We start from the raw sequence: 9,788 nt of genomic DNA on the forward strand, positions 1-9,788 counted from the left end.
TTTCGGATAAAGAATGATTGCAAATCGTAGTATCTTCATGGAACGCAGTGTGGCCTCAGTAAAAGAGGACTCATCGGGCTGAATGGAAAGAGGCCCTCTGAGAGGACTGCATGAGAAAAGAGGTTCCGGTGAAAAAAGAGGGCTTAGTGAGAACTAAGGACTTCATGAGAAACGAGGCCGCACTAAAAAAAGAGTCCTCATTGCGACAAGAGACCTAACAGAGAAAAAAAAGCTAAGAGCAGCGCTCTATCACTTTTTAAACCGTGCTATGTGTCGTGTACTTTGCAATAATTTCTGTATCTCTCTGTCTGTATTTCTCTCTATTTCTCTCTATTTTCCTCGCTCTCCCTTTACCTCATTTATTCATTTTTCGTTTATTTAATTTTCTTTATTATTTTTTTATTTAATTTTTAAATAAATATGTGATAAATCAGCAATAAAAGCACATATTATGAAAGGTTATTTATTCAGTAGTAACTTCTAAAAATATGCTTTCTAAATATGCTGTCTTTAAAAAAATGATTGGGATTAACCTACGGTTTTACAAATTGTTCGAAAAAGCGTACCATTTTGTTCGTCATTTTGAAATTACTTGAAGTTACTTAAACATTTTAATAATTTAAAAAAAATGCTAAAGTATAGTTTTTCTTTTGTTAAATATTTATTACTTAATTCACCATTTTTTTACATGATCTGTCAACTTCATCTGTTAGAAAATAAAAACTTTACTATATTGCTATGTTACGGACTATCCATGCAATCGTTTTTCATACGGCTGCACCATGTTGTGTTGTAACGAATAGGATTATCAAGCATCAACCATTTTAGATCCGTTGCATTTTATAAAGTTGGCATGTAGCTCTTTTTAAAATCCTGCAATAGAAAAAAACCTCTCTTGCTATGCTGCAAAACCCGTTGGAGGACCAAGATGGGAATGGCGTTCACAAATCCCGTACCGCCATGTTCCTCATGGGCGTAATCGGATAATAGTATTTACTTTGATTTCATTTACATACTCCCTCGCCTGCCACACACATCTGGCCCCATGATATGCTGACCGCTTTTCATCTTCATTCAGAATCACCAGTTCGTCCTCGGAATCGCCAGCAGAGCAAAACGCAAACGATCCATCCCCAGCTGGACGGGGAAGATGCACACATGTCTAAGCTGAAGAGTGTCAATGGTGACAAGTGGCAATCGACTGCGAACTAGACGACGACTGTCTAGCCGCAGATCAAGCTGCTTCTCCCAAATGCACCCATACAAACACACCAATAGGGAGCTCGAACAGAATGATACACTCGTGCTCATTCAGCTTGTTTTCGAGCATTCGAAGAAGAGCAACATGTGATAGAAAACTGCCATTTTAAATTCCCATCTAACCTTCCGGCGTTTGTGTACGAGTCTATAAAAGACCACTGCAAAGCTCGTGTGTGTCTGCTTTGGTACACATGGTATAATCAGTTTCAAGTAACCACTCCAAGTCACCATCATAGAGGCTTTCGCCGGTTGTTGAACACTTGGCTATCGATAATGCTCATCAGAAGTACTATTGATATGGCTATTACATGCTCTACATTATTCATAGCATGTTTTCTTTTTTTTTCCCCTTCTATTCCACGCCTTCAGTCAGTGAATAAGGTTTTCTTTGTGTAAGTTCCATTCTTTCAGTTTCGCTTTCTCTCCGTCACGAAATGCCTTTATTCGTGTGCTTTGGTACGATTATCGTTCATAGTCTATTAAGGACAGTTTTATCTTGGGGAGCACGTTTGCAGCAGATTTTTGCATTCAACTAGAAACTAAAAAAAAAGTCAAATAACAGGAAAATTAAATAATTCTTAAAAAATGGAGGCGCCTAGTCATTTTCAAGCAACAAACTCACATGGAGACGCCCGGTAGTTTGTACACCGAAAGCAAATTGATTTTGATTATACAAAACAAAAAGATGTAAAAATAAATTATTTTATTCACTACACACGATTAATTAATGAATCCCATAAACACTAAACCACGAACTATAATTACGAGATTTGTTACCACGCGGCAATTTGCTTTTACACAATTTTGTTCACCCGATTCATCCCGTCGCTTCCAATGTTTCCACGCTGTGATAATTATCCAGCCCGATTAATCATTTCAATTCATTGAACGAATTTAATGAGTATTTGAATGTGTTCCGCTTAAACCTCGACCACTTTGTTCTATTATTTGGTTTTCATTTCAATTCAATTTCCTATCTGGAACGCGGATTGATTAAAAAATTTTAACGACAAAATGGAAAATGGGCACAAACCGAACCGGGTAAACAAAAGCGTTTAAATTAACTTTTTTTTGTTTATTACAAATTTTTAAACATCTTATGGAACAAAAAAAATACTGTACATCCAGACTTGTACAGATGAAACGATCTAATTTGCAAATATTTCATCAAACTCAGTTACAAAGTACTTCAGCCTCGTGTAGCACCAACGAAGCGACCATGCTAGTGTGCTAATACGATTCTGCTTCAGCATCGTCAACCATCAGGACACGGCTGTTTGCAAGGTACAGTTCGCTACAATCACCAGCAGCAGTGCAGCAGGTAAGTGCTGATGCCTGGGGATGAAATGGATATGAGTATTTCCGGAACAGCCGGAGACCTTGGAATGATTGCATGATTTATGCAAACAGTGACAGTTGCTTTCCGGGATTTGTGCATAAGCATTGCGTGTCACATTTTTTTTGCTCCTTCCTCCGTTTCCTGTTTCTATGCCCTCGTAAAATCCTTTACTGTTGCTTAGATTGTTGAGCTAGCAGCCCAATGGCGGTACAGTTACGTAGCTCTAAGACGATGAATGTACACCGCACTCGAGCTTACTTCCCGGAAAAGCTTGTACAGGCGAATACCTACGCTAGAAATAGATACAACAGCAATGGCAAGACAATTTAGACACAAAAGGAGAATGGTCGTAAATTACCGTACCTATCAGCAAGCATACATGCAGGCAAACGTACGGTTCTTAATGTTTCTTTCGTCATTTCTTTTCTGTTTTTTTGCTCTATTTTTTTTTACAGACTTAAAGGATGCTGGTTAGAATATTTGCTTTATTTTATTCTCAAGCAGACATTTTTTTGCATATCCAACTGCTGCTACTTGGGATAACATTAGGTGAATAAATTTCATAACTGATTCTTATTCACACTTCAAAGAATCTTTACGAACATTTTTATACAGCGCATTACACGAATCTCTAAACGGAGAGAAAGAAAGAGAGAGAGAGAGAGAGAGAGAGAGAGAGAGAGAGAGAGAATTCGTGGAAATCTCCTTTTGTGTTCACTGATCATAATAACGACATTACCGATAACGGCAGCATGTTGGGGGTGGACTGTTCGCCTGTAATCTACCATTAACAGTGAAATGCATTATCATAATCGTTCTAGCATTACGGCAAACCAACCAACTCATTTTATTGAACACTACATTTTCACCTACCAGCAGATGAGACGCTTTCGAACTGGACAGAAAATGTATTTCTAACATGCAAAATTTTTAAATAATATTAAATTAAAACTTAAAATCATACTTGAATATCGTTAATATTTATCTAACAACATAACACATCAAAATAAAATTCAAAATTCAAACTAATTTTCAGACAAACCCTTCACTTCTTTTGGATTAGTCGCCCCAATACCTAGAATTAATCTTAACAAAGCTGCGCTCGCTTTCGCACAACCGCAATTCGTTATTTGGCTTTTCGGTGTCGGTTTCTTTTTTTTTTGTTATTTTACTTAACCAGTTAACAGCAATGGTTGGTCATTTCCTGGACAGTCGTATGGATAGCACACGAAAAAAAAATCTTCCCACGGATGTGGTTTAGCCATCCGTCCCAAAAACCCGAAGCTGTTTTGTTTGCGTTAACAAGCAAAAACTCCAAAAGTCAAACAATACGGTTTCATCTTCACTGTGTAAAAAAGAAAAAAACAATGTGAAATAATAACCAGGTAGTACAAATAAAAAAATGGGGAAAGAAACAAAATCCCCCTCTCCTCCGTACAGAATGGATGTTAACAAAACGACCGTGAGAACCGCCACGAACTGCACACACCTGTCTGCGTGCCCTGGTTGGAAGCAACACTATAGATTTAGCTTTTCTTTCGTTTTTTTTTTGTTTTCAGACAAACCTTTTGTTCGTTCCGGCATCGTCCTGCAGTTACGTGAATGACTGATTACTAGTTGCTGTCTTTTGTTCCTAACCTTTATTAGCCTTTCTGTACACTGTTTTTTCATGGCTAATGAGCCACAGCGAGAATAAATTGCATCCCACTTGGTACATGCTAAACTTTAGCTGTTATCATAGAAAAATAGTATTTGCTTTAGGTTCTTTATTCTTTTTGCAATAGAACAAAACATAATTATTTTTAAAATTTGTTGTTCATTAAAAAAGCTTTGCAAAGATATTTTTAAAAATTGACGCATGTTAAAATCTCTTTCAAAAGCTTCTCACAGTTCTCACGTTAGCCTAACGTCCAAAAGTTTAACCTTCCATTGCTTCATCCCGAACGTAATATTTACTTTACCAATTAGCAAAATTGAATTCCATGTTCCTGCGGGATACCATCCATTCGCGGAATGTAATACGATATGTGCTTTTAGCATTTTTGCTGCATCCCAACGTGGAGCAAGCACCTGAGATTTTTCTTCCCCGGGAAGGAAATATTTCCTTTTGCTTTCCATTAAACCACAATAGCTCCATAAGAACTATTCTATCAATTATGTTGTCCCACTCGGTGTAATAAAATGTTAGCTCCTACAATGTATTGCAGCGAACCGGAAACGGACCAACGGTTTTATTTGCCATTGTAAAAATAAAGAGAGAGAGAAAAAAAAGAAGGAAACCAAAACTAACTGCTGGGAGCAAAGAATGAAAAGTGGTCACTGGGAACTGAATGGCATATTGGATTACAAAAGAATAAAACACAATTTATCGATAACCGTTGCTTACCGAGATAAATCCATTATTACATGTGCACTTTTCTATCGCTAAGAATCATACGAGAAGATAGCTAGTTCGGAATGGAAAAAAAGAAAATATTGGGGATTACTTCTCACATTACTAGATATAATCAATAGGTTTATAAAAGACTTTTTAAATTTATTTAACCAAACCATGTTATTTTAAATAATAATTATTAAAGCTGAAAAAATTTATTTAATATTGCTTTTAAAATAAAAATAAATTCTTCTTGAAACACTCAAATACGCAAAAAAAAGTTGTATGCAACAATTGTAATCTCAACTGCATTTTCCGCAAAACGAAAGCCACTAAGCCGGCTTTTGTATTACCGGAAAAATGCATCAAATCAAGTCGAAAGCAAACACTCAAATTGCAGGCAACGAAATTAAGTGCTATCACGATCCCGTTCCTCTGTGTAAACACCCTTACAATATCGAGCATTTGCTAGAAACAACATCCATTTTCAACGATAAAGTTGATAAGGAAATTGGATTACGAATGAGCTACGCTTGGGAGGAAAAATCACAACACTAAAAGAAACTACAACCACAATGGAGAAACTCGGATTGGGACTGTGTTCATCGATGGTTTAACGTTTTATCAGGCTGCGGTCGGAAAATTAGGTCCATTCGATACGAACGTAAATGTTGACTGTGAAGGACACTTCACCTACAGTCGATGCAACGATTGCAATGCAAACAATCGTGCAAATCAACTCATTGATTGAAGGTAGCATGAGAATGAAGTTGCTCAGTTTGCAGTTTGCGCTTTTATTAGCAATAGTAAAGTACGATTGAATAATAAAGTAAAGTGACCATTAAGTTAGCAGCAGGTTGAGTTTAATGCTTTTTGTTACGATCAATGATACTTGGTAGTTGGTAATTTTAACATTTTAAACATTCTGAAGTGAAGTTGAATCAAAATCATAAACAAGAGAAAATGGTTCTATAAATGAGGAAAAATATTTCAAGAGATTTTCTGTCAATCACAGCATTTATTTATGATTGCCTTCATCTTCATGCTCCCGCATCGTACCGTTACTAACCACAAAGGAAACAATCATTTTCATCTCATGCTCAAGTACCACCGTTTGAGAAAACGTCAACAATAATGATTCGATCGGTTTTATACAAAATCAATTAAATGCATTTTTCAGCACTTGCAACGATTGCTGCATACCATGGTAACACTTCTGTGCGGACGATGAAAAATCACTTTGATCTGCTTATCCTTTCATCTTTGGCAGCGTACTGATTCCAACAGAGATGAACTAAACAATCTTTTGATGTGTCAAATAGCAGAGAATATATTTTCTGTCCAGCATTAAGAACACTGCTGTGCTTTGTGGCAATTAATCAATTAATGATGTGATAGAAAAAATGATGTAACAAGATTGAAACATCAACTGCGGTTATAAACGGCCAATTGGAACAATGTTGAAATCATTTTTTAAAATCAGTAATATTGAATGAATGAGTGATTTAAATCTTTCTTCAAATTCGAATCTGTATAAACTTAAATAACTAGTTTAAAAAAATCATAGCGTTATATCACTCGTGAAACTTTGACTCGCTAACAAAAGAGTAGTATATCTCTTGAGTTAAATAACTCTTTAAAGAGTGATTTCATTCATGAATCATAACACTTTGCGGCGACCTTTGGCTAACTCCAAAAGAGTGATACCACTCATTAGAGAGCCAATTTATTCATTATTAAATCCTCTTCTTCTTGGCCTCCTCATGATCGAGCACGTCGCGAAGACATGATGAGGTCGCCAACCACGTCTGCATCCGATCTCCGACAGGTTCGACTCCACATGATCCAGCTAACGAACTTGCTGTGCTCCTCTACTACTCGTGCCGAGCTGGGGTCGCTGACGAGTACCTATCACACCAGTGTGTGATATATCGTGCATTTCGTGGGTTGCTGGAGTCTTCTGGAGTTCTGAAGGAGTTTTTGGAGTCCGTAGTAGACACGATTTCCTTGAACAATGTGCCTTCGGATTTGCTGCTCATGTTGTTGTCCGAAGTTACGATCGTACCAAAGAAAGCAGAACTCCTCTATCACCTCTAGATCGTCGCCGTCAACTGATACTCTGCTCCCGAGTCGGGCTCTATCACGGCCAAAGCCTCCTGCAAGCAGGTACTTTGTCTTCGTCGCATTGATCCTCAATCCAATTCTGTCGGCCTCGCGTTGCAGTCTGGTAGACGTCTCACACACCCTCGCAGACGTCTGATGATGTCGATGTCATCCGCGAAGTCGAGAAATTGGAGAGAACGGGTGAAAATCGTGCAAGCCCGCGCTTCACATTATAAATACCTTCCAGAGCGATGTTAAACAGCAAACAGGAGACTCAGTCCTCTTGCCTCCAACCGCGTTAAGACTCGAACGATTCCGACAGCATGTTCTGTACTCTCACCTTGCATTACACCCCGTCCGTAGTGAGAATTCGGAAATCCCTGGGAATCCATACTGCTGCATAGCGTTCCATAGTTCGGGCCGATCTACGGTGTCGTAAACCGCATTGAAGTCAATGAACAGGTGGTGCATAGGGATCTGATGCTCTTGGCATTTATGGAGGATCTGCCGTAGAGTAAAGATTTGGTCGGCGGTCGATTTGCTTCCAACAAATTCAGCTTGGTAGCTTCCGACGAAATCTGTGGCAAGGGGTGCAAGTCTGCAGAAGAATATTCGGGACAGGATCTTGTAGGCAACATTCAGGACTGTGATTGCTCGGAAGTTAGCACAGTGCAGCTTATCACCCTTTTTCTACACTGGGTGTTTGACGTCCAGCTTCCACCCAGCTTTAAATTAGTTATATTCAAACGCAGTGAGAATGAATGAGTGATTTAAATCCTCCGTATGAGTGAGTTAATTCGAATCTATACAAAGAGTTGTTATAATTCCTTTGCATTGTAACTCATTCAAAGATATTTAAATAACAAATAAGTTAAAAAACCAATCAAAGAGTTATTTCACTCATGAAATAGTCATGACTCTTTGCGGTGAACTTTCACTCACTTACTTCACTTAACAGAGTGCTCTCACTCTTTCTTCTACACAGAGATGGCTATTGTTTACACAGAGATGGCAGGGAAGTATTTAAAAATTGTACACACACACACTAAACGACTATTTTTTAAAGTTTATCTGACCAGAGTTTTGCACCAGATGTTTGCAGTTTTAAATTAAAAAAGATTAAACGCTGTCGATTGTACATAATAATTTCTACACATGGCACAAGTTTTAGAAGCTACATCAAACGTACCGCCGTAGTAAGAAAATTTATTTGCCCAGCTACGAATGAATCTTCTGCACATTTGCTGTAATGAAATGCATCTACAAACATACATACATAATTTATGAAACTTTTTTGTGCAAAACTTGTTTTTCCGCCCAGTTCCGTCGGTGATTTTTCTATTCATACCCGTATAAACTCGTACAACATCAGACGAACTTTGAATGGCAGAAGAAGCGTTCCGCATTGCATGCGTTTGTTTGTGTCTGTTTATTGCAGTTTAATAAAATTCCATCTTATTATGCAATGGGAAAATGTGTGTGTGTGTATATTTGCTTTACGAGCTCACTTGTGTGCACGGTTGTAAACTTGTGCTATTCACATGAATAAGAATAGCCACTCTGTACAGCAAAAGATACACAGAAAAAGAGAAAAAAAAATAAAGGAAGTTTTTTTCTAATTTCAGACGTAGTGACATTGTGAAATGTAGAAATGTAAATGTACAGAGTAATAAACTACGTTTGTTTTTGTACCGATCGTCATACAATTCTGTTCCATATCATGAGCATCATTAACAACATCGAACGTTATTATCCCGTCATCAATGGTGCATAAACGTTAGAATGTTTATTTTTTTGTTTTGTATTTACTTCACATGTACAGTATGATCGTGTAGTAACTTTCCATACGTAGCCTGAAAATGGAACGATATGCCAAAGGACGACGCAACGCTAACGGAAATGGTTTGAAATTAGAATCAATCATTCGCGAGAAGTTACGCAAGCAATAGAGCGGGATTTACATTCTTCATTACCGGATGATGAAGCGGTTGTAGTTGGAATTGACGGACGAGCTATTGAGGATAACAGCTGCTATTCATTTCTATCGTTCCATTCAGCGGCTAACATCTGCTATCATTTTTACAAACAAAAAAATGCATATGAAATGCAAAGGAAAAACAATTTGTCAACAAAGTTTGATAGATAGAGGGAGCTTTAAGCTGTAGTTCATAAACTGTGCACGAATTAAAGTATGGAATTTTTTTGAATAATTAAAAAAAAGTATTATATCAAAACCGTTTGTTATGCAGAACACGATATATAATAAATATCAGATAATAAATAAATGTAGGAGTGTGAGTGTCACTCGGTGACCACTAAATCTGTATATAAGTTGTTGAAAATAAAATAGCAAAACAGTTGCTGCCTGGACTTCAAAAAGGAAACAAGTAGTATTTGCTTTCCTACATGGGGGCTCGTCCGGGAACAGAATTCCGCGAATAAGTGTATTGTGCTTTGTGCGCTGTGGTAAACACTTCGCGTGTTGAGAGTGTACTGTGTGTACGCTGATTACGCTGTGTGCGTTGTGTACTGTGTGTACGCTGATTACGCTGTGTGCGTTGTGTACTGTGTGTACGCTAGGTTAGTGTGCTGTGTGCACGCCGGTTTTGCTGTGTGCGTTGCGTGTAGTGCGTGTTGCGCGCGTCGGTAGAAAGTTCGATAACACGTGTCCATTAGCCAAAAATGGAAAAGTTGATCGAAGAGTTTACGCGA

This window comes from Anopheles funestus, chromosome 3RL (assembly GCF_943734845.2).
Source record: "Anopheles funestus chromosome 3RL, idAnoFuneDA-416_04, whole genome shotgun sequence".
NCBI classification, from domain to species: Eukaryota; Metazoa; Arthropoda; class Insecta; order Diptera; family Culicidae; genus Anopheles; species Anopheles funestus.